Genomic DNA, 21,293 nt, shown 5'->3' with positions numbered 1-21,293 from the left:
ATACCGTCCAATTGCTCTTTTGCCAATACGTATTAGGAAAAGTATTTGAGAGGTTACTTCTCATCCGTCTTCAGTCTGTCGATGAAACCAAAGGACTCGCCTCTACATTCCAGTTTGGCTTCAAGCAGGGGTTCTAACTATTGATGCACTACTGAAAACCACTCAGCTAGTACATAATTCTGACGCCCGTTACGTACTGCCGATTTTTATAGATTTTAAGGGATCTTTGGACACCGTCTGGTGGCCAGGGATCTTGCGGCGAGCCAGTATATCTGGCTGCTCCCTCAACATCCTCAAATGTCTTACAGATTACTTCTATAACAGAAAACTCACAATGAAAACAAAATTTCATAGTATCACCCGCCAATTGACCAGAGGCTGCCCGCAGGTTTCTGTTCTGGGACCAGCTGTTTGGAATATGATTCTGGATGAATGGTTCCTGCAGAACTTCCCGCACACCACACAGCTCTCATATGCAGATGACCTGGTTATCGTTGTTGAGGGCCCTACTCGTGCAGCTTTTGAGACCAGAGTCAACACAGTTTTGAATGCCCTGTCGGGTTGGGCTCAAGAGAATAAGCTGGAAATCTCTGCAGATAAAAGCAGAACCCTGCTTCTCAAAGGCCGTCTTGACATCAACAGACCGCCAACCATTCGTTATAAAGGACATACACTCAAGAATCAACGTTCATTCAAATATTTAGGTGTCACCCTAGATGATCGCAGAACTTTCATGCCACGTCTATAGTCCATGAAAGAGAAGGCCAAAAATCATATTCGCTTCACCCGCAAAGACTGGGGTCTTAAGGGACCTGAACTCCACCTTCTTTATTCAGCTGTGTTTGTACCGTTCGGTACATACGGCGCTGCCGTAGGGTTCCATCGTTTGTCCATCATCATCAGTAGGAAAGTTATCCTGCAGATACAACGGTTGATATTATTTAAATGACTCGGACTGGACTTGTAAAACGACCTCAATTGCAGCACTACAAGAATTACCAGGTTGTATCCCTCTTGACCTCCAAGCGGCCTTCACAGCGCTTTCACATGCCATCAGAAAAAACAAAGAAACTGAATTCCATTCCTGGGGATAAAAACTATTGTCCATGCAGATCCGAAACAAGAACTCCGGCGTAGTTGGCAGGAACTCGTTTCCCTCTGGCAAATCCGTTGAGATGATCCCAGCAAAGGCTGTACTACCAAGCTATTGCTACCAAGTGTCTCCTACCTCAACAAACAAACACTTGGCTGGTTCTTCCCTAATTTACACACTACCTTTCTTCTGACAGGACATGGGCATTCAAAAGGCGACGTCAGGACTTTGGGTTTGTAAACGATGGCCATTGTGTTTGAGGAGAACTGGAGGACTTGCACCACGTAACGTACTCGTGTAACATCTACCTGAACCTACGTAATCAACTGTTACTGGGTATAAATTTAAACACACTGAGTCCGGAAAGCAACCTGTTAAAATCAAAAGAAGCGTTTTTAGCTATTAGCAGGTATGCCTCAGCAGTCTGCAAAAGGCATTGGTATCATCTCTCTCCCCGTCTCATTCCACAATATAGACATCCACACCAAACGTTCCTGAAACCGCTATGATCTCTTCTCGTACATGCTCTTCTCTCATCTCCGGCACTATCAGAACTGAATGAACACCTAACTGGAAATCTTCCACGTTGGAATGACGGCACTGAACTGATATATATCAAACTCAGACACGTCCCGTTGCACCTACCCAACTTTACAGTCCTCCCTCGTTCTGCCTGTTCTGCAAGCTGTCTTCCTTTCCCTGGCCTTCGGTAGGCGCCCAGAAAAGGGATTATTCATTCCTTCTTCTCTCTTCCCACCTTTTCTTTCCGCTGGAGGATGCTTTCTTTCCTCTTCCTCCTCCTTTTGCCTATTTTGACTCCAGAACTCCTACTATCTTTCCCAATGTCTTCCCTTTTTTTTTTGTTTGGTCTCGGCCAGAAATCTCAGGCGACCCTGGCGGATATCAATCAGAGTATCAAGGCAGCCTGGCTCATCTCCCAGTGGTGGTGGTGGTGGGAAACATAGGGTTCCACTAGGGGCCCTGCAGAAAAACAACAACAGAACATAGCATAATACAGTACTGCATAAACAGACACTACAATTTTTTTCTGGCTTATGCAGTAGTTCTGCATTTCATCACAGAGTACATACGGCGCCCATGTGGGAAACCACAGGTGGTGCCTAATCTTAAATACTATGGCACAGATCTAATGTAACTTGCCTACAGTCCTTATCACAGAAAATACTTCATGCCTGGAATGACAACCATCGTCACACCATTTTCTGGACATGAAATCTGCTTTTAACTCAGTCTAAATCATGACCTTTCTTGCCTTACTTGTAAGGTTCTACGGGATATTCAGAAATATGCTCGAGATCCTTAATAATCTGCTATCGAGGAGAATGCTTCACTTCGCACGCAATGGCATTACAGTCTGTTAACCGTCGAGGTAGGGGATCCCACAAGGTGGTTCTCTCTCTCAGCCTTGCTATTTGCAGCAATATTCGTTCCACTAATGGATCAAATTCCGACGTTTCTATCGCATGCTGATGATATTGTATGCTACCTGCCATGCAAACGCTGTGTTAGTGATTCACAAGAAACCCAAGCCTCCTCTCAATCTGTAAACAGCTAGCTAAATACATTCTGTAAGTATGCCAAATATTTTGGCCTGTCAGTTAATCCACAGAAGTCAAACTATCTCATCTCTATTCCAAGTCGGATGACTTCTGCTGATACTGCAACTTCTCTACTTCTGGAATTGGGAGGAAATATTCTCACCCCCACGGTACCTCCGTAGCCAGGTGGGCAGGAGCAGCAGTGCGCAGCACACGCGTCTTGATTAGACCGGGGTTCGAGCCCCGTGACCACCAAATACGGAGGATGCGGAAAGGTCAGGGAATGACCACCGCATATCTACAGAGCAATATGGCCTTAGTTGCTAATGCTCCTAACCACTAATCTTCTCACTATCTGGCAAGAGGTTCTAGAAACCGTCGATCGCGGAGAACAGGTTGATGTGATCTACACAGACCTTGCTAAGGCTTTCCACACTGGCCCCCACAATCCATTTGCTCAAAAACTAAGACACTATGGAACACTTGACCCTTTACTATCCGGGTTGATGAATTATATTTCGAATCGAAAACATAGGGTGATCATCGGACAGGAAGTCTCAAGGACATTTTTTCCATCGAGAAGAGTACTAAAGGGATCATCTCTTGGGCCATCTTTATAACGATCTACTGCAATTTGTTGAAAGAGGTGGTATTAAGATACTAATGTTTGCCGATAATGTGAACTATATTCAGCCTTATGCAGCATCAGTCAAAAAAAAAAAAAAAAAAAAAAAAAAACCCACTTCCACTTCACCACTCTGTTCGTTCAAAATACCTGTCCAGCTGAGCCTTAAACTTATTTAGGCTATCAACCTCCACCACAAGGGATGGAAGTCTGTTCCACCAACCAACCACCCGCTGGCTAAAGGCAAATTTCCGCACGTCTATCCTACATCTGTCTTTCCTCAATTTGAATTTATGCCCTCTCAGGTGATTTTTCTGAGCTAGAGGAAGAATCCCATCAGCATTGAGCATGCTTAAACCATTCAAGGCTTTATACACCTCAATCAGATCACCTCGCTGGTGCCTAGTCTCCAGACACTGTAATTTGCAAAACTTAAGCCTTTCTTCGTAAGAGCACCCCTTTGTTCCATTCACTAATCTTGTTGCCCTTCTCTGTACTCGTTCCAGCAGCTCTACATCCTTCTTGAAATGAGGCCTCCAGACCTGTATACAGTACTCTAGGTGCGGCCTGACCATTGCCTTATACAATGGAATAATCACCTCCTTATCCCTGCTGGAAAAATTCCTGTATATCATTGACAATACTCCATGAGCTACTCTTGCAGTCCGTCTGCACTGCTCAGAGAACTTCATATCTGCCTGCACTACCACCCCCAAGTCCCTTTCATTCTCTGCCACTGTCAGTGTAGTACCACAGAGTGGATACGTTGCTCTGGGGTTGCTGTTTCCCATGTGTAGTACTTTACGTTTGTCAATGTTAAACTTCATTTAACACCTCTCAGCCCATCTGCTCAACCTTTCCAGATCCTGTTGCAGCAGCATAGTGTCAGTAGTGTCCTTGACAACCCTGCCAACCTTTGTATCATCTGCAAACTTGGACATTAAGCTTGATATACCATCATCAATATCATTTATAAATACAGAAAACAATAATGGACCCAACACCGAGCCCTGAGGGACTCCACTAATAACAGTAGTCCACGATGAGCAGTGTCCATTGATTACCACTCTCTGTCTTCTCCCCCTCAACCACCCCTTTATACATAGCAGCAATTTGCCTCCAATGTCAAACTGCTCCAATTTGTGTAGCAGTCTTCCATGTGCAACAGTATCAAAAGCCTTTCTAAGATCCAAGTATATAATATCAAAGTTATTCCCTGCATCCAGTTCTTTTGTGACTGCATCATAGTATCCAATCAAGTTGGTCTGGCAAGACTTCCCCTTAACAAAACCATGCTGTGTCTGAGCTATAACTGAAGTCTTGTCTAAATGATCCTGCAGTGCTTCTTTAACCAGTGCCTCCATTAATTTTCCTGGAACAGAAGTTAAGCTCACAGGTCTATAATTACTTGTGTCAGCCTTTGATCTTCCTTTGTGAATTGGGGTCACATTTGCACATTTCCAGTCTATGGGTACTTCCCCTGAGTCCAAGGAAGCTCTCATAATTATGGCTAAGGGTTTGCTTACTTCCTTTGCTGCCTCCTTTAATATACCTAGATAGATCCCATCCACCCCGGGTGCCTTTCTTGTGTTTATCTTCAACAGTTTCTCCTCCACTTTACTCACAGTTATTTCAAGATTCTGTAGCTTACTGCTAGAGTTGAATACACCTCTGGCATTCCCCTTGCTGAATAACTCCTCATGTGTGAATGTCGATGCAAAACATTCATTTAGTTTGTTAGCTACCTGAGCAGGATCATCAAAAGTTGACCCATCAATATCAAGTGGAACAATCTGATTCATCCCCTTCCTTCTAGAGTTACATAAGTAAAGAACTCTTTGCTGTTTTTCTTTGCATCCCTTGCCAAGGATTTCTCGTAATCTGCCTTCGCCTGCCTAACCTCCTTTGTAACTTGGTTCCATATCAACTTGTATCTATCATACGCTTCTGTGTCATGTGTTAATTTGTAAGTATCCCATGCATTTTTCTTCTCTGTCATATGGCTCATTAGTTCATCTGATATCCATTTTGGCCTAAACCTTGAACAATATTTCTTAGTTGGTATGTAAAGCCTAGTAGCTTCCAAGATAAGTTCTTTGAATGCTTCCCATTTTGAATTTGCTGTTGGTAACATCATCAGTTGGTCCCACTGTATTGAATTTAAATACTGTCTCAGTCCATCGTAGTCGCCTTTACGAAAGCTATAACCCTTCCCTTTACCCCTAATGGTAGTTTCCTCTTTGAGTAAATCCCACTTCAGCACACTGTGATCACTGCCACCTAGTGGTTCATTTATCTGCAGATTCTTAATGCATGAAGAATCACTGCTGATAATCAAATCAAGAGTATTACTCCCTCTAGTTGCCTCCAGAACATGCTGATGTAGAAACCAATCATCCAATAAATCCACAAAAGCCCTGCTAGTGTGTGAGTAACCAGCCCCCAAACTCCAGTCAATATCTGGGAAATTAAAATATCCCATTATAAGACTCTCTGATTTACTGGCCCACTCTATTTCCCTGTACAGTTCCTTATTATACTCATCAGAGTCATTAGGCCTATAGCACACTCCTACTCTCAATTTTGATCTTCCAATGCTTATGTCACACAAAACTGACTCAACACTGCACTGTCTGGCGATGACGACTGGCTTCACTTCCTTGGTTTTTATGTGTTTCTTAACTAATAGCATAACCCTTCCCCCCTTCCTATCCTGTCTATCCCTTCTGTAGACGTTGTACTCCCCAAATTGAAGTTCTGCATCCTTTATATCTGTGTGACACCACGTCTCTGATATCCCAACAATATCTGCCTTTGATGTTCTGAGCAATACCTAAAATTCATCAAATTTATTTACTAAACTCCTAGCATTGGTGTACACGCAAGTATACCTGCACCTGTTTCTATTCTTAGCTACCCTAACACAACCCATGTGTTTACTTGTACAGCAATGGCTCCCAGCAGTCTCTGAAATACCATGCATCTTGTTTTTCAGGCTTCTGCTCATTGTAATAGAAGCAGTGCAAGAATCTCTTTCACCTCTGCCAGTGGCTACTGTCAATCTATTGGTCTTTGTCTCCCCCCAAGCTAGCAGTTTTCCGACCCACCTAACTCTGCCTCGATAGCATCAGCAAATATTCTTGCACCCTTTCTATTTAAGTGTATCCCATCCCTGTAGAAGCAATCTCTCCTGTTAACAAGTACAGTCCAGGCTGAAAAATATTCTACCCCTTGGGCCTTGCACAATCTTTCCTGGGCCGAATTGATCGACAAGGCTCTCATCATATTCTCCCTCCTATCGTGTGTGGGCAGAATTGCAGACACTTTCAAATTCAACCCTAATTCTCGGCTTTTGTTCAACAGTGACCTGTACTTGTTAAGTAATTCTGCCGGTCTCCTACTCTTAATATTATTAGTGCCAACGTGTACAACTATATCACCTTTTGTGCCCTTAAAAGATGATATTCGCTCTACAACGTCATCAACCTTTGCCCCTGGCAGACATACCCTGGTCCTGTTCCAGGTATATTAATAATCTTGTATATTAATGACCTTCTTCCATTGACTGGAAATCTTATCCATAGTTTTGCCGATGATACCACATTGCATTCCACTTTCCATTTTGAGAAACCTTGTCCTGCTCAATCAGCTTCAACTTCTCGAAACTCTGCTACCAATTCCTTAAATGCCGATCTTCAGCTAATTCTCCTGTGGCGCAAAGACAACTTAGTTGATTTCAATCCTTCTAAAACTCAGTCTTGTCTTATATCTCGCAAAAAGGATTCTTCTGCTCCTATGCTTATGTTTTGTGACACTCCGATTTCTAGGCAAAATGATATATCTCTTTTGGCGATTACCCTGACTTCTAATCTCTCTTGGCACAAGCACATTACAAATATTGCTTCCTCTGCATCTAAAAAACTTGGTTTTCTCTTTCGCTCTCGGCGTTACTTTTCTTCCAAATAGCTGCTCACTCTGTATAAATCGCAAATCCGCCCTACCATGGAATATTGTTTCCACATCTGGAGTGGTACCCCCAAAACCTCTCTCAGGCTTCTTGATTCCATTCAGAAGAGGGCAGTTAGGTTAATTAATGATTCATCTCTTACAGGTCTCTCCACTCGCTTTCTCATAGACGTACTGTTTCTGCTGCATGCCTCTTCTACAGATACTTTCATGGGCCATGGGCCTTGTTCTTCTGAATTGGCTTCTATAATTCCCGCTCTCCCTTTCAAAACAATCCGACGACGTGCAGCCCGCAGCCAACATCCATTTACTGTCCAACTTCAAACCCACAGAACCAACTTTTCATCTTCCTCATTTATTCATTCAACTGCCGTTTTCTGGAACAACCTTCCTTCATACGTATTTCCTGAAAATTACAATCTACAGAAGTACAAGTCCAATATCAACAAATATCTTCTTTCGTCTTCTCAACCTCCAACCCAAGCACGGTACTAAGTACTATAGGTTCTAATACCTCTCGTGTTTGGGGTTCACATAAAAAAAAAAAAAAAAAAAAAAAGTTCCTTTTCATATTACAGAATCTCATAACGGACATGATCAAGCTGTATTAACGCTCTGACAATTGACCAGCACCACTTACCGCTGCCGGCTACAGGTAAAAGTAGTCTTCAAAAGTAGTCTGACTTTAGCTGCCGGCTAAAGTCAGACTACTTTTGAACAAATGAAAAGAGGTCATCTTCTTTTCATTGGCACAATATGTGGTAAGCCAATCCCTTGCATTTGAAGCTGCCATGGTGTCCCTCAAGCTTAACTCCTGCTTGATAGACATAGCAAGTATATATTCCACCAGGCCCAAACATTCATATCATTTAAGATGTAATCCATTGGCTAGTGAATCACCTCCACGCCTCTGCTAAGCACAATGTTTGTGGAGATTCAATCTTCCACCTACTCTCGCAAATCTTAGTAGGACACTTGTTAGCAGTATGGATTGACTGGGTATCAGCCTTCTCAACTGCCCCCCAACAAGAGGATCCAATCTCTTAGATTTGATATTCTCCTCAGCATCATGCGACCTCGAAGTCAACCATCATAACATTTTTCAAACAGAACACGAACCCATTGCCATACGCCTGCACTTAGCCGCACCTAACTTCAATGTTCAATGCCCAAAAAATAAAAAAAAGAAATAACATCCCCAAATTAATTGATCCACCACGAAGTCTCGAAGCCGCATCCTCCATCCCTTGGGAAGCTCTCAACAATTGCGATCTCCGGTTGGCTGTGGACCTCACGACCAGGTGGATTCGGACCATTGAAAACTATGGAGCGACAAAGACTGTCTGCTTCACTCCCCATTCAAGAGCTTGGTGGACAGCTGCACTGAACAAAACCTTCCAAGAAAAACAAAATCTGCATAAGAGATGGAAAGAGTCATTCGCTATACAAGATCGGATTGCCTTCTCCAGAGCAAGGGCAGTGTTCAACCACCAGAAATCATGTGCAATCAAAAAACATCTAAAAGCAACCCTACAAAAAGCAAACCATTTTATGACTCTCGGCACACTGGAAATCCTAAAACACTGGATTTTGAACTGTGGATGGAAAACATTGCACGATTCTCGAACAATGTGGCCCCGACATATCCAGGCAACTTACCTGTCAACAGCATCCCAACGGATATGCTCGCCACCGCTAGCATCACCAGGAAGCAGCTTATAACTGCTATAAATGGATTGCCACCCACCACAACCGCAGGCCCTGACCTTCTGCCACAATTCATGATAAAGTGTCTCAGCACGTTTATCATCGATCCACTACTCTCAATTTTTAACCGTGTCTTAACGCAGCACTACTTTCCCCCATTCTGGAACAGATGTTCTGTGAGGCCACACCCTAAATGGCAATCTGCATCCCTCATTAAACAGTTTAGGCCAATCTCTCGCTCTTCCAGCCTATTGAAACTTATGGAGAAGGCATTATTTTCAACCATCACCAATCAAATCTTGCCTCAAAAACCCCCACAAATTAACTATGCCATTCCCGGAAGATCCATACTCACCAATTTAACATCCATTACCAGCACCATTCTCAGAGCACTAGTAGCTAAAGCAGAACTTGCCGTCACGTACGTCGACGTGGAAGCTGCCTTCGACTCAATCAGCATTCCTTCGCTCGTTCACCTCCTGGAATATTGTTTCCATATAAAAGGTGATATGTTGTGGTTTATCATAACCCTGCTATCAGACAGAATCATTTTTCTTACAGCGGGTCGAGATATAATCTCAAGAAAAATCAATGCGGGAGTTCCCCAAGGCGGAGTCCTCTCCGGAGCATTATTTACTGCAGTCATTATTCCATTTGTTCAAGAGAGAGAAGACATAATCTGCTATGCTAACGATATTAAGCTGCACACCCAGATTAACCCGGGCGAACATATCTCAAAAATTAATCAAAACATAAATCGAAAGCCACACGACTTGGAATCCTATCTCCATCAATTTGGACTACTTATTAATCCTGCAAAATCTAGATCCAGAATCTTGTAATAACTGAGAGTAAAGTGGAGGAGAAATTGTTGAAAATAAATACAAGAAAGGCACCTGGGATGGATGGGATCTATCCAGTTATATTAAAGGAGGCAGCACAAGAAGTAAGCAAACCCTTAGCCAAAATTATGAGAGCTTCCTTGGACTCAGGGGAGTACCCAAGGACTGGAGAAGTGCAAATGTGACCCCAATTCACAAAGGAGGATCAAAGGGCAACACAGGTAATTATAGACCTGTTAGTTTAACTTCTGTTCCTGGAAAATTAATGTAGGCATTGGTTAAAGAAGCACTGCAGGATCATTTAGACAAGACTTCAGTTATAGCTCGGACACAGCATGGCTCTGTTAAGGGGAAGTCTTGCCTGACCAATTTGATTGGATACTATGATGTAGTCGCAAAAGAACTGGATGAGGGGAACAGATTTGATATTATTTATTTGGATCTTAGAAAGGCTTTTGCTACTGTTGCACATGGAAGACTGCTGCACAAATTGGAGCAGTGTGGCATTGGAGGCAAATTGCTGCTATGGATAAAGGGGTGGTTGAGGGGGAGAAGACAGAGAGTGGTAATAAATGGACACTGCTCATCGTGGACTAATGTTATTAGTGGAGTCCCTCAGGGTTCAGTATTGGGTCCATTATTGTTTTCTCTATTTATAAATGATATTGATGATGGTATATCAAGCTTAATGTCCACGTTTGCAGACGATACGAAGGTTGGCTGGGTTGTCAAGGATACTACTAACACTATGATACTGCAACAGGATCTGGAAATGTTGAGCAGATGGGCTGAGAGGTGGCAAATGAAGTTTGATATTGACAAATGTAAAGTACTAGTTATGGGAAACAGCAACCCTAGAGCAACGTATCAACTCTGTGGTACTACACTGTCAGTGGTAGAGAACGAAAGGGACCTGGGGGTGGTTGTGCAGGCAGATATGAAGTTTTCTGAGCAGTGCAGACGGGCTGCAAGTGTAGCTCATGGTGTATTGTCGATGATATATAGGAATTTTTCTAGCAGGGATAAGGAGGTGATTATTCCCTTGTATAAGGAAATGGTCAGACCACACCTAGAGTACTGTATACAGGTCTGGAGGCCTTATTTCAAGAAGGATGTAGAGATGCTGGAACGAGTACAGAGAAGGGCAACAAGATTAGTGAATGGAACAAAGGGGTGCTCTTACGAAGAAAGGCATAAGATTTGCAAATTACAGTTTCTGGAGAATAGGCACCATCGAGGTGATCTGATAGAGGTGTATAAAGCCTTGAATGTGAGCATGCTCAATGCTGATGGGATTCTTCCTCTTGCTCAGAATAATCATCTGAGAGGGCATAAATTCAAATTGAGGAAAGACAGATGTAGGATAGACGTGAGTAAATTTGCCTTTGGCCAGCGGGTGGTTGGTTGGTGGAATAGACTTCCATCCCTTGTCGTGGAAGTTGATAGCCTAAATTACGGCTCAGCTGGACAGCTTTTTCGAACGAACAGAGGGGTGAAGTGGAAGTGGTTATTTTTTATTTATTTATTTATTTATTTTATTTATTTATTTTTTTTTTTTTGGCTTATGCTGCATAAGCTTGCTTTCTTGCATCAAATGCCTCTACTAATGCTAATGCTAATGCTAATGCTAAAATCAGCCCAAATTATATTTTCTTTGAAGCACCAATCCACTGAAATCCAAGCTTCTCTAGATGGCATTCGCCTTCGAGTGGTAAATACACATACGGACCTGGGAGTAATTTTCGATTGCTAACTGACCTTCAAGCCCCACGTTGACAAGCTCATTACAAAATTCTGCAAAATGCGATGGATTACCAAACAACAACTACTTCACGTTTAGGAAGTGACTCGGCGGTACGTATACACCTTTGTATACTCCGTCATGTTATACGCCTCAGAAATATGGGCATCTGCAGTCCCCACGAATATCAAGCGTGTGTACTCCTCCGAATACTGGCTCCTTCGTTGGATCACACATTGACCCACCCACATTGACAAGCTCATGGCAAAATTGTGTCAAATGCGCTGGACCACAAAAAACAACTGCTCCAAGTTAGGGATCTGATGTGACTCGTCGGTACGTTTACTCCTCAGTATAGTCCGTCGTACTGTATGCCTCGGAAATTTGGGGCCCGCGGTCCCTACCAACATCAAGCGCGTGTACTTCGCCGAATACTGGCTCCTTCGTTGGGTCACGCAAAAACGTCGTCGTCGTCCACCCCAGCAAAGGACAACTGCGATGGCGATGTCACTTCATTTTGCTCGACTTCCAGATCTTGTATTTGAAAAACGCCTTGTTCTCACTGTCAAGATGACAATCGGAATGGTCTCGGAGCCAAGTATCTTGGAACTGTGTGGCTGGAGGATCCCTCTACCCGGATTGAGGTCAGCTCCCACGCTCACAGCTCACTATAACAGACTAGCGCTCAGTGACTGCTTTCTCCCCATTGAGATGCTCCCCACAATCCTTTCAATTGACGGTGACCTCTGCAGGTTTGTGAAGGATCGGAGGTACCTAAGACAGATCCTTAAGAGCCTGACCTTGGCCAGGCAAAGTGCATATTGGTAAGGGCAGCATAATAATGCCCAATATATTGTAAATAATGTTAAAACACGATGTCGTTATGAATGTGTAGTAAATAAAGTGAAGAATATCTTTATGAATATAAATATTAATATAAAATAATGTAAATATGAATATATTTATTATTTAATTGTAAATACTGTCAAAAGCATATATCCTGTAAATAATCTGACACTGATTCTATTTTATTGTTGGTTCTGGGGGATGAGCCCGAACTTCGATGGGGGCCCCGTCTCCCCAAGGCTATCCAATGTAAAATCCCTGGCATTGCTGCTGTGAAGGGTCTATTGTATATACCAATTTTGTATACAATAAAGATTATATAATATAATAAACATCATCGTCCACCCCAGCAAAGAACAACTGCGATGGCAACCGCACTGAACTTTGACCGACTGCCCTACCTATAATGGAAAGACGCCTCACACTAACTGCCAAAATGACCACTGGAAAAATGTCGGAGCCAAACATATGGGAATTGTGCAGCTGGAGAATCCCTCAACCCGGACTGAGGTCAGCTCCAACACTTATAGCAAACCATAATAGACTAGCCTTTAGCGACCGTTTTCTCCCCAAGCAGATGCTCATCACAGTCCAAGCATTCGAAGGCGACCTCTACAAATTTGTCAAGGATCGCGAATACTGGAGAGAGATCCTTGATGAACTCAACCAGGCAAACTGCACAGTAATGTGGCAGTATAATAAATTTAAAAAAGGATGTCTGTATAATATTGTAAAAAAAAAAAGATGTGCCTTAATAGCTGAGGGTGGCGCTTCTGTTCATTCCCTGTGTTGCAACGATGTTTAGAGTGTTCCCATAAAATACGGATTCTACTTTGGATTATCAATTCCCTGGACTGTGACGACCATTTCAGTGGATGCAGCATCGCTTTCTCTACCTGCAGGTAAAATTTTATCTTTTATTTGATGTGGGAAGGCCATTTTACAAGCAAGTGAAATATATCGTCGTATCTTCCCTATGGAAACCCACGTGGTCGCCGTAGAGATGTCACTGAGGCAGTGAAACCTGTAAACTGTGAAACTGACTGGGAACGGAGTTCTCCCAGGAAACTTTTAAACTGGTCACCTCACATACAACGTCTTTATTTTAGATCCTAGCAGTTTATTATACCTTTTACCATGTTTATCGCCAGTCTCCTTTGTTCGCCACCATATTGTTTCACTTAGCGAACCTACGTTTTTCGAGTTGGCATTAAGAAGCTTCCTGCTAATTGGCTATAAATTCTAGCTGTTTTGAACAACTTCAAAAAATAATAATAATAATAATAAATAAATGAGTAATAATTATAATACATGGATAAATAATAATAGGTGAATAATAATAAATAATTGATAATAAATAAAATAGTAATAATAAACAAAAATAAAATTAAAGAAAATATGTCAAAAATCGAATCTCAAACGGGAAACAGTACTCCCGTAGTTGTGCTATTGCGCCCTTCATGCAGAGCACGGCACACCTCAAGCAACCAGGAACTACTTGAAAACACCTGCCCAAACTCAGCTCTGATTAAACAGCTCAACAAACAACCAGCTAAGTTAGGCACTGATGTTTCCTCGCAACGGGATCCAAATAATAGCAATATTATTATTGATGAGGAGGTCGCGGGTGTGGACACCAATATGAATAACCCCTCCCCTCCAGCTGAGCAAAAACGGCTAAAACCCAAAAAAAAAGGTCAAGAAATCCACTAAAACCTGTTCTCCTTCAGCTACTCTCTGGGAGAACCTAGAAGAAGAACTGAACTCCATGCAGTCCTCACTAGATAAGGATTGCTCTCACTTGGAGAAAATTATGATCCTCAGGTCCATGATGGAATGCTGCCTTCGCTTTGAAGGAAGTAGAGTAACCAAGCCAGCTGCCCAAAAAGTTACAGGCTGCTGGGGTACCCTTGAGAAAATGTTACATGACCTAATACTACAGAATGAACAACTAATTGCAATCAATGAACAACTGAGGGAAACAAATTATACTTTGACAAAGGCCCTCAGCAGTCCAGCTTGGACCAGCCATAGCACTCAGAACTCTTTCCTCCCAGATCTGACAGCACAATCAAACCGCCAGACACGACCAGCACTTCTCCCTACACCTATCCCAGAATCAACCTATGCTGCTATGGTACAGCGGCCAAAAATTAATGCCCATCCTCCCAATCACACTGACTGCCACCTTATGGACAGTGAACTGAATATCACAGTTAATGATTATCACCAGACCAAGAACCGGGAACCAAGTGAAATGCCACAGCGCCCCCGGTCCTTTTCAGATGCGCTGAGGATCCAACCAGTGGCAGATAAGCTATTTGCCCCTCCCAACACCAGACAGAATAGAGAACAAAACCTAGTCATCCTTCGTGCGACCCAAGAGGGTTGCTTTACTTCAAGCGAGGCTGTCAAGGAGGTGGTTACTACCAACTTGAAACCTCAAATGAAAACCATAAAAATTAAAAGCCTCAGAAAAATCCGTAATTCTGGAATCATCATTGAGACTGCTTCCAAAAAAGATGCAGAAAACATTATTCAAATCCCACAGATAAATGAACTGGGTCTCAGCGCTGAGATACCCAAACCAAAAGGCCCATCTATCGTAATCTTCGATGTCGAAAAAGGAATTTCCAAAGATGACCTCCTTGAGGAAATATATGACAGGAACCTTGCTGATCATATCACTAGACATGAAATTCAAAGTGAACTTAAAGTCAAGTACTCCACCAAATCCAGATTGGGTACTTGTTGCAACTGGGTAGTCGAACTCTCCCCGAAGATATGGCAAATATTATCCCAACAACAACGAATATTTATTGGCTGGAGCTCTTGCCGGTTCAAGGAGCACATACCTACCATCAAGTGCTTTAAATGTCTCCGATTTGGACACACATCCCATGTCTGTGCCCGCCAAGACTCCACCTGTGGCCACTGTGCTGAACGCGGACACACCTACAACAATTGTCCAAACAAACATCGAGCCCCTAACTGCGCCAACTGCAAAGCAGCAAAAATGGATCCCAATCACTCCGTCCGGGATGTCAAATGTCCAATCTATTTAAGGGTATTGAGAACCATCCATAACAAAACCGACTATGGCTGTACACCATAATCGCCATTCCACCAACGTCCTCAAAATTCTCCAACTGAATGCCCAAAGAGCCGGAAATGTGGTCGAACAAATTAGAATGAAAATGGATGAGGAAGAAATTGATATCCTTTGCGTTCAAGAGCCCTACACCCACAAGGGACGGGTACAGGGCTACCCTCGCGCTTATAGGATCATTGAGACAACCACAGATACTCCATGGTCAGCCATCATTATTAGGAATACTACAATTACAGTCACAAAGATCGACTCCTTATGCACCCCCTTTGGTGTTTGTGCACACATTATCTGCCAACAAGGCTCTCTGCATGTAGTCTCGTTGTACTGCCGACCACGAACTGATATCGCACCATATATTGAATATCTCCAGTCAGTCATAACCCTCTTACCTTCCAGCAAAATCCTAGTAACGATGGATGCCAATTGTAGATCTCGCTTGTGGCATAGCCGTGTGGATGGCCACATAGTTTCCCAGAATGGACAGCAATTAGAAGATTTCCTTTCATCTTCCCCATTTGAAGTCCTTAACAAACCACATCACCTTTCTACCTTCAGCAATACCCTGTGGGAAAGCAACATTGACGTTACGCTCGCCACACGGTCCATAGCACAAAAGTTCTCATCATGGATGGTTCATGAGGCCTGGACCACCTCAGACCACAGGGCCATCTCCTTCCATCTATCTAGACAACTTGATAGTACTCCTCCCACCTACCACGATATCATCAGATACTCCACCAAAACAGCTGACTGGAATGCCTTCAAGGACAATATAAAATCAAAGCTACAAATGGATACATCCCAACTAAACCATCTTGATCCACAAAAGCACCTCTCCCTCCTAACAAGCACACTCCAACAAGCATGTGAGAGAACTATGAAAAAACGTCAGAAGCACCTAAAGGCTGTCCCTTGGTGGTGCAGGGAACTAGAAAACCTAAGGCGGCAAGTCCACACTGCCCGAAAAGCCTTCCAGAGAGCGAGGCACTCCTGGCCTCCTGCTGAGGTCCAGGCTCTACGGGAAGCATATAGAAGATATCGTAACGACTACACAAGCCTCATTCGGCAGAAAAAGAAAGTGTCTTGGCAGAACCTTGTGACAACCACTGGTAATGCAGATCCTTGGGGGGTCGTTTATCGCATTGTTATGAACAAGCTGCCCAGGGGAGAGATGTTAAATGCAACCCTGACTCCTGATGGCAATCCAACACACACATGGGCTGAATCCATGAATAATATTCTGAATGCCCTACTTCAGACAGATGAGAGTCCCCTCAATGATGAACAAAAGCAAATTAAACAAGACAACCAGGCCTTCTCCAACAATAAAATAGAACCTCCTTTCACCTCTGAGGAAATGAACAAAGCACTTGACAGAACAAAAATGAATAAATGCCCTGGTCATGATAATATTGAGGTTGAGGTCATCAAGAAAGCAGCAACACATCTCCCAAACCACCTATTAGCACTATTCAACAAATGCCTTGCGAAATTAATTTTCCCTGATTCTTGGAAACAGGCAGTACTTCGACTCATCCTAAAAGGTCCAGATAAAGATCCTACTCTACCCAAATCTTACCGCCCCATTGCTCTTCTCCCAGTCTTGTGAAAGGTAATGGAGCGGCTGCTTCAATCCAGATTATCCACCTACTACCAGACAGCCAACTTAGACTCTCCAAAGCAGTATGGCTTTAAGCCAGGATGCTCCACTGAAGATGCTATGAACAATCTGCTCAACACAGCAAACTCAACCACAGAAAAATATCTACTGGCTATTTCCATTGACTTTGCTGGTGCCTTCGATTCCATCTGGTGGCCCAGCATTGTCAGAAGATTACGTCAAATCAATATTCCACTCAACCTCTACCGCTGTCTCCAGAACTACCTCTTCAACCGCTCAGTCACTGTTCAAACAAATTTTCAGAAAACCTCCCGACCAGTTGTTAGAGGGTGTCCACAGGGCTCGGTTCTTGGGCCCTACTTCTGGAACTTGATACTAGATGAATTTCTTCTTATGGATTTGGGTCCTGTGGACTGCATGGCCTATGCAGATGACGTCATCCTCCTTATCAAAGCTGATTCTAGAACTCAGCTTGAGCAAATTGCCTCCCCTGCCTTAACGATCCTCCAAAATTGGGCAAACAACCACAAGTTAGTCATCTCTGGGGAAAAAACGAAGACAATCCTCCTCAAAGGATCCTTGGACATAAGAAGACCACCCCAAATTAAAATCTCTGGGCAGACATTGCAACTCAAAACAGAACTAAAATATCTAGGAGTAACCTTTGACTCCCGATTAACATTCTTACCTCATCTTAATTACCTCTCCAATAAAATACGTCGTTATACTGCCATGATCGTAAGAATTAGCAGAGCAGACTGGGGTTTGAAGAGGAGGACTCTCATGCTACTTTATAAAACCATCTTCTTACCAGCTGTGTGCTATGGTGCAGCCATATGGTTCCCTCGTGCCATCATTGCACGTAATAAAGCAAAGCTACATACAATTCAACGCAATATCCTACTCACTGTGACTAGAGCATGCCGCACAGTCAGTAATCCTGCCCTGCAGGTCTTAGCAGGCACTCTTCCTCTGGACCTGGAGGTTATTCGTCGCGGCCTTGCATACCGCATAAAGAGAGGAATTGCCACCACCATTCTGGATATAACACTCGATCTAGCTAATGATCCAAAAAACGAAATGAAACAGATTTACTCTAAGCTCTTCCAGCATTGGCAAAGATCTTGGGAGCAAACAACCAAAGGTGAAACAACTAAAAGATTTCTTCCACAAGTTATGATAACTGCACCAAAACCTCCTTCGTGGTACTCACCAGGCCTTCACGTCTCGTTCTTCCTCACTGGTCATGGATCGTTTCAGGCCAAGCTGCATGCCCTGGGTCTCACCGATTCTCCTCTCTGCACATGCGGTGACAATGAAGACTGGATTCACCTCATGTATAATTGCCCTCTTTATGATTTACCCAGAAGTCTCCTAATTACCAAAACTGGAAATATACCCAGTGGGCAGGAACACCTCTACATAATTGACGAAACCAACTACAAAGCCTTCACTACTTTTGCCCAGACTGTATTTGAAATGCGTCAAATTCACCTACAGCAAACTGTTCAACGCACCCCCATCTTATAATGAACCCAAAACTCAATTCACAGAATATATCCTGAATGGAATCAAAGAAAACACAAACAGAATATTGATCTTTGTCATGACCTAACAGGAATCTCTCGACGTTCACAAAGGAAGCTATCTGACAAACCCACGAACCCAAAAAGGACTTTTCTACAATAGCCACAAGAACTCCAAGCAATCCTTGAGTTTCATGAATCCATGTGCCTCCTCTCATCCCCTAAGAGAAGATTATCCAAGTCCCAGTGTGGGACACTGCTCATTGCCTACAAGTCACCCTTGGATGAAGAAGATTAAATTGTTGACCCTGGGCCCCTTGCCCATTGTGGGACCCACTCACTTGCTGGCACCTCTTCTCTTCAAGGTGTATGACAATATCTGATTTTCCTACTTGTGCAGGAACTCATATAAATACTCCTCTGGGAGTGGGGCTGGCATTTGACTTTCAAATGCAGGATCATGCTATTAGGCAATCTGACTTTGTGGGTCAATTGACCTCACAACCTTTTCTCTTCTTCCTGAGGTAGGGTGGGCTCCCCCAGGGGGGGAGCCCGCCCTACCTCACCCTCTCTCTTCTGCTTACCTTCTTTCTTCTCCTCAATCTCAATCTCTCACCCCTTCTCCTATTTCAAAAAAAAAAAAAAAAAAAAAAAAAATTTTATTATTATTTTTTTTATTAATTTTTTTTTATTATTATTATTTTTATTTTTTTTTTATATTATTTATTATTTTTATTTTATTTTATTATTATTCTTTTTTATTTTATTTTATTATTATTTTTTTTTTTCTCGGCCCTCCCTGGGAAGCTCAGGCTAACCCCAGGGTCGGCCAGCCAGAGTTCTCTTTCCACATACCTGGTCCGGCTCCCAGTGCCAGTGACGGTAACTAGCAGTCTGTGGTGTTCCACAGACCCTAGGCTAAGCGGCCAGATGAACAACATAACCCGCACTAAGCAAACATGAACATACACTAACATATGATATCTGGCCTTGACAGTACTGTACTGTCTTACTTCACAAGAGATTCAAATGCGGAGTTGTGCGAAAGCACCGGTGCCGCTTGTCAAAAAACAGTATGTCACTATGTCACTATGTATAATATTGTAAAGACCCTAGCGGCGAATTATATAGTTATGTTGTGTTTGTGAAGCTCCTCAAAAGTTCGTTCAAATTATGGATTACTTTTGGAATTAGCGATTTTAAAGTAGTGTCGTCGACTCCATATTAGTTGGTGCATGTATTTTTGTGGCTAAATTTTAAGTGAGTGAGAAGATATTAACGTTTTTCTAATTTGGCATTGTACAGACATGCTACCTCGTTGTTGTTTGTATGTAATGGCCGCTCCCACTGTAGTTCTGCTTATGGTATGTCTTGTAATAATTTCTATAGTGTCAGTTAATACTGTTCCTGCTGCTTGTTAGTTTGATTAACTGTACTTTTGGAACACTGGGGAAATTGTTATTATTTCGATATCATTTATACTCACTACCAAGAAGACTATGGGGTTCTTAGTATTGTTGCCACATTTAGCGATAAAGTAATTAGCAAATAGTCGGCCATTGCTTCTTCCGGAAACAAGTCACGTGAACAGTGCTTTCTTCTGTGATTGGTCGCTGGAATTCCTGCATTTGAAAACTGCGATGAACCTATATTTTAATTATGCTGCTGCGTATTTTCTTAAATTTATAATCCCCTTAATTCATAATGTGTTATACAGTATAATGAGTGGAATTAATTCAATTGTCTCCACAATCAGTATAGTTAATTAGTGCTTGGAAACTTGATCAAAACCTTCAGATTGTAACAGCGCGCTATTCGCAGTGCCCCGTAGCAACTTGAGGAGCAAGTTCACAGCAAGTGCAAATTAAAAATTATCTCCACAGACAGCCCAACCTCCAGCTCAACAAGCTGCTGGTTTTTGTCAATGCTACATCGCTACACTTGTGCTTTGCTTTTCATCCTGCACTCCCTTCACCTGACATGAGCGGGAGGGAAAGTTCCAGTTCTGCTAGTGAGGAGGAGCCTGAAACAGTTCCAGAGAATCCCCCTCCAACTAGTACCCCGCCAAAGATCCAGCTCAAAAGTGGATATCTTGCGAGGAAAAAAGAAAAGAAAAAGAAGGCCAACAAGAAAACTAAGGAGACCATGGAGACATGGCTGCTCTCCTCTGCTCGGAATTTGTGACCCAAGATGAGGGGCAACCACTGGCATTGGCCCCTGACCAAAGACCTGTTGCTGAACCAATGATGTTGCTCCACCTTCTGGAGCAATAGCCTCCACCCATACAGAGATTAAAAGTGTCTCCCAAACTATCACACCGATAGCCCTTGCCAACGCTATCGCAGTTGGGTTAAAACCCTCTCCTAGACTGGGGATACCTCCTCCATCCAGTGTCCCAGAAGGTGAACCCACTCCAGAGCCAGCTACCCTTCAACAAACAATCTCTCGACTTCGTAGGCAGTTGATCGCATTCCTAAACCACGACTCCAGTCGCTTCACCAGAAGTGCAGGTAACCGTGTGCAGGAGTTGTGGTCCACCCTTGAGTCAATTACAACTGAGCTCCTCATTGACAATGAGAGGCTCAAAGCTGTGAATGAAGAACTTCGATCCAAAACTGATGTCCTGGAAAAGGTCATTGATGCTATTGGCAGGCC

The sequence above is a fragment of the Mastigoproctus giganteus genome, chromosome 5, assembly GCF_048544385.1.
Source record: "Mastigoproctus giganteus isolate SK-2022 chromosome 5, ASM4854438v1, whole genome shotgun sequence".
Classification (NCBI taxonomy): domain Eukaryota; kingdom Metazoa; phylum Arthropoda; class Arachnida; order Uropygi; family Thelyphonidae; genus Mastigoproctus; species Mastigoproctus giganteus.
The sequence above is the reverse complement of the archived record's forward strand: the minus strand, read 5'-3'. Positions refer to the sequence as shown.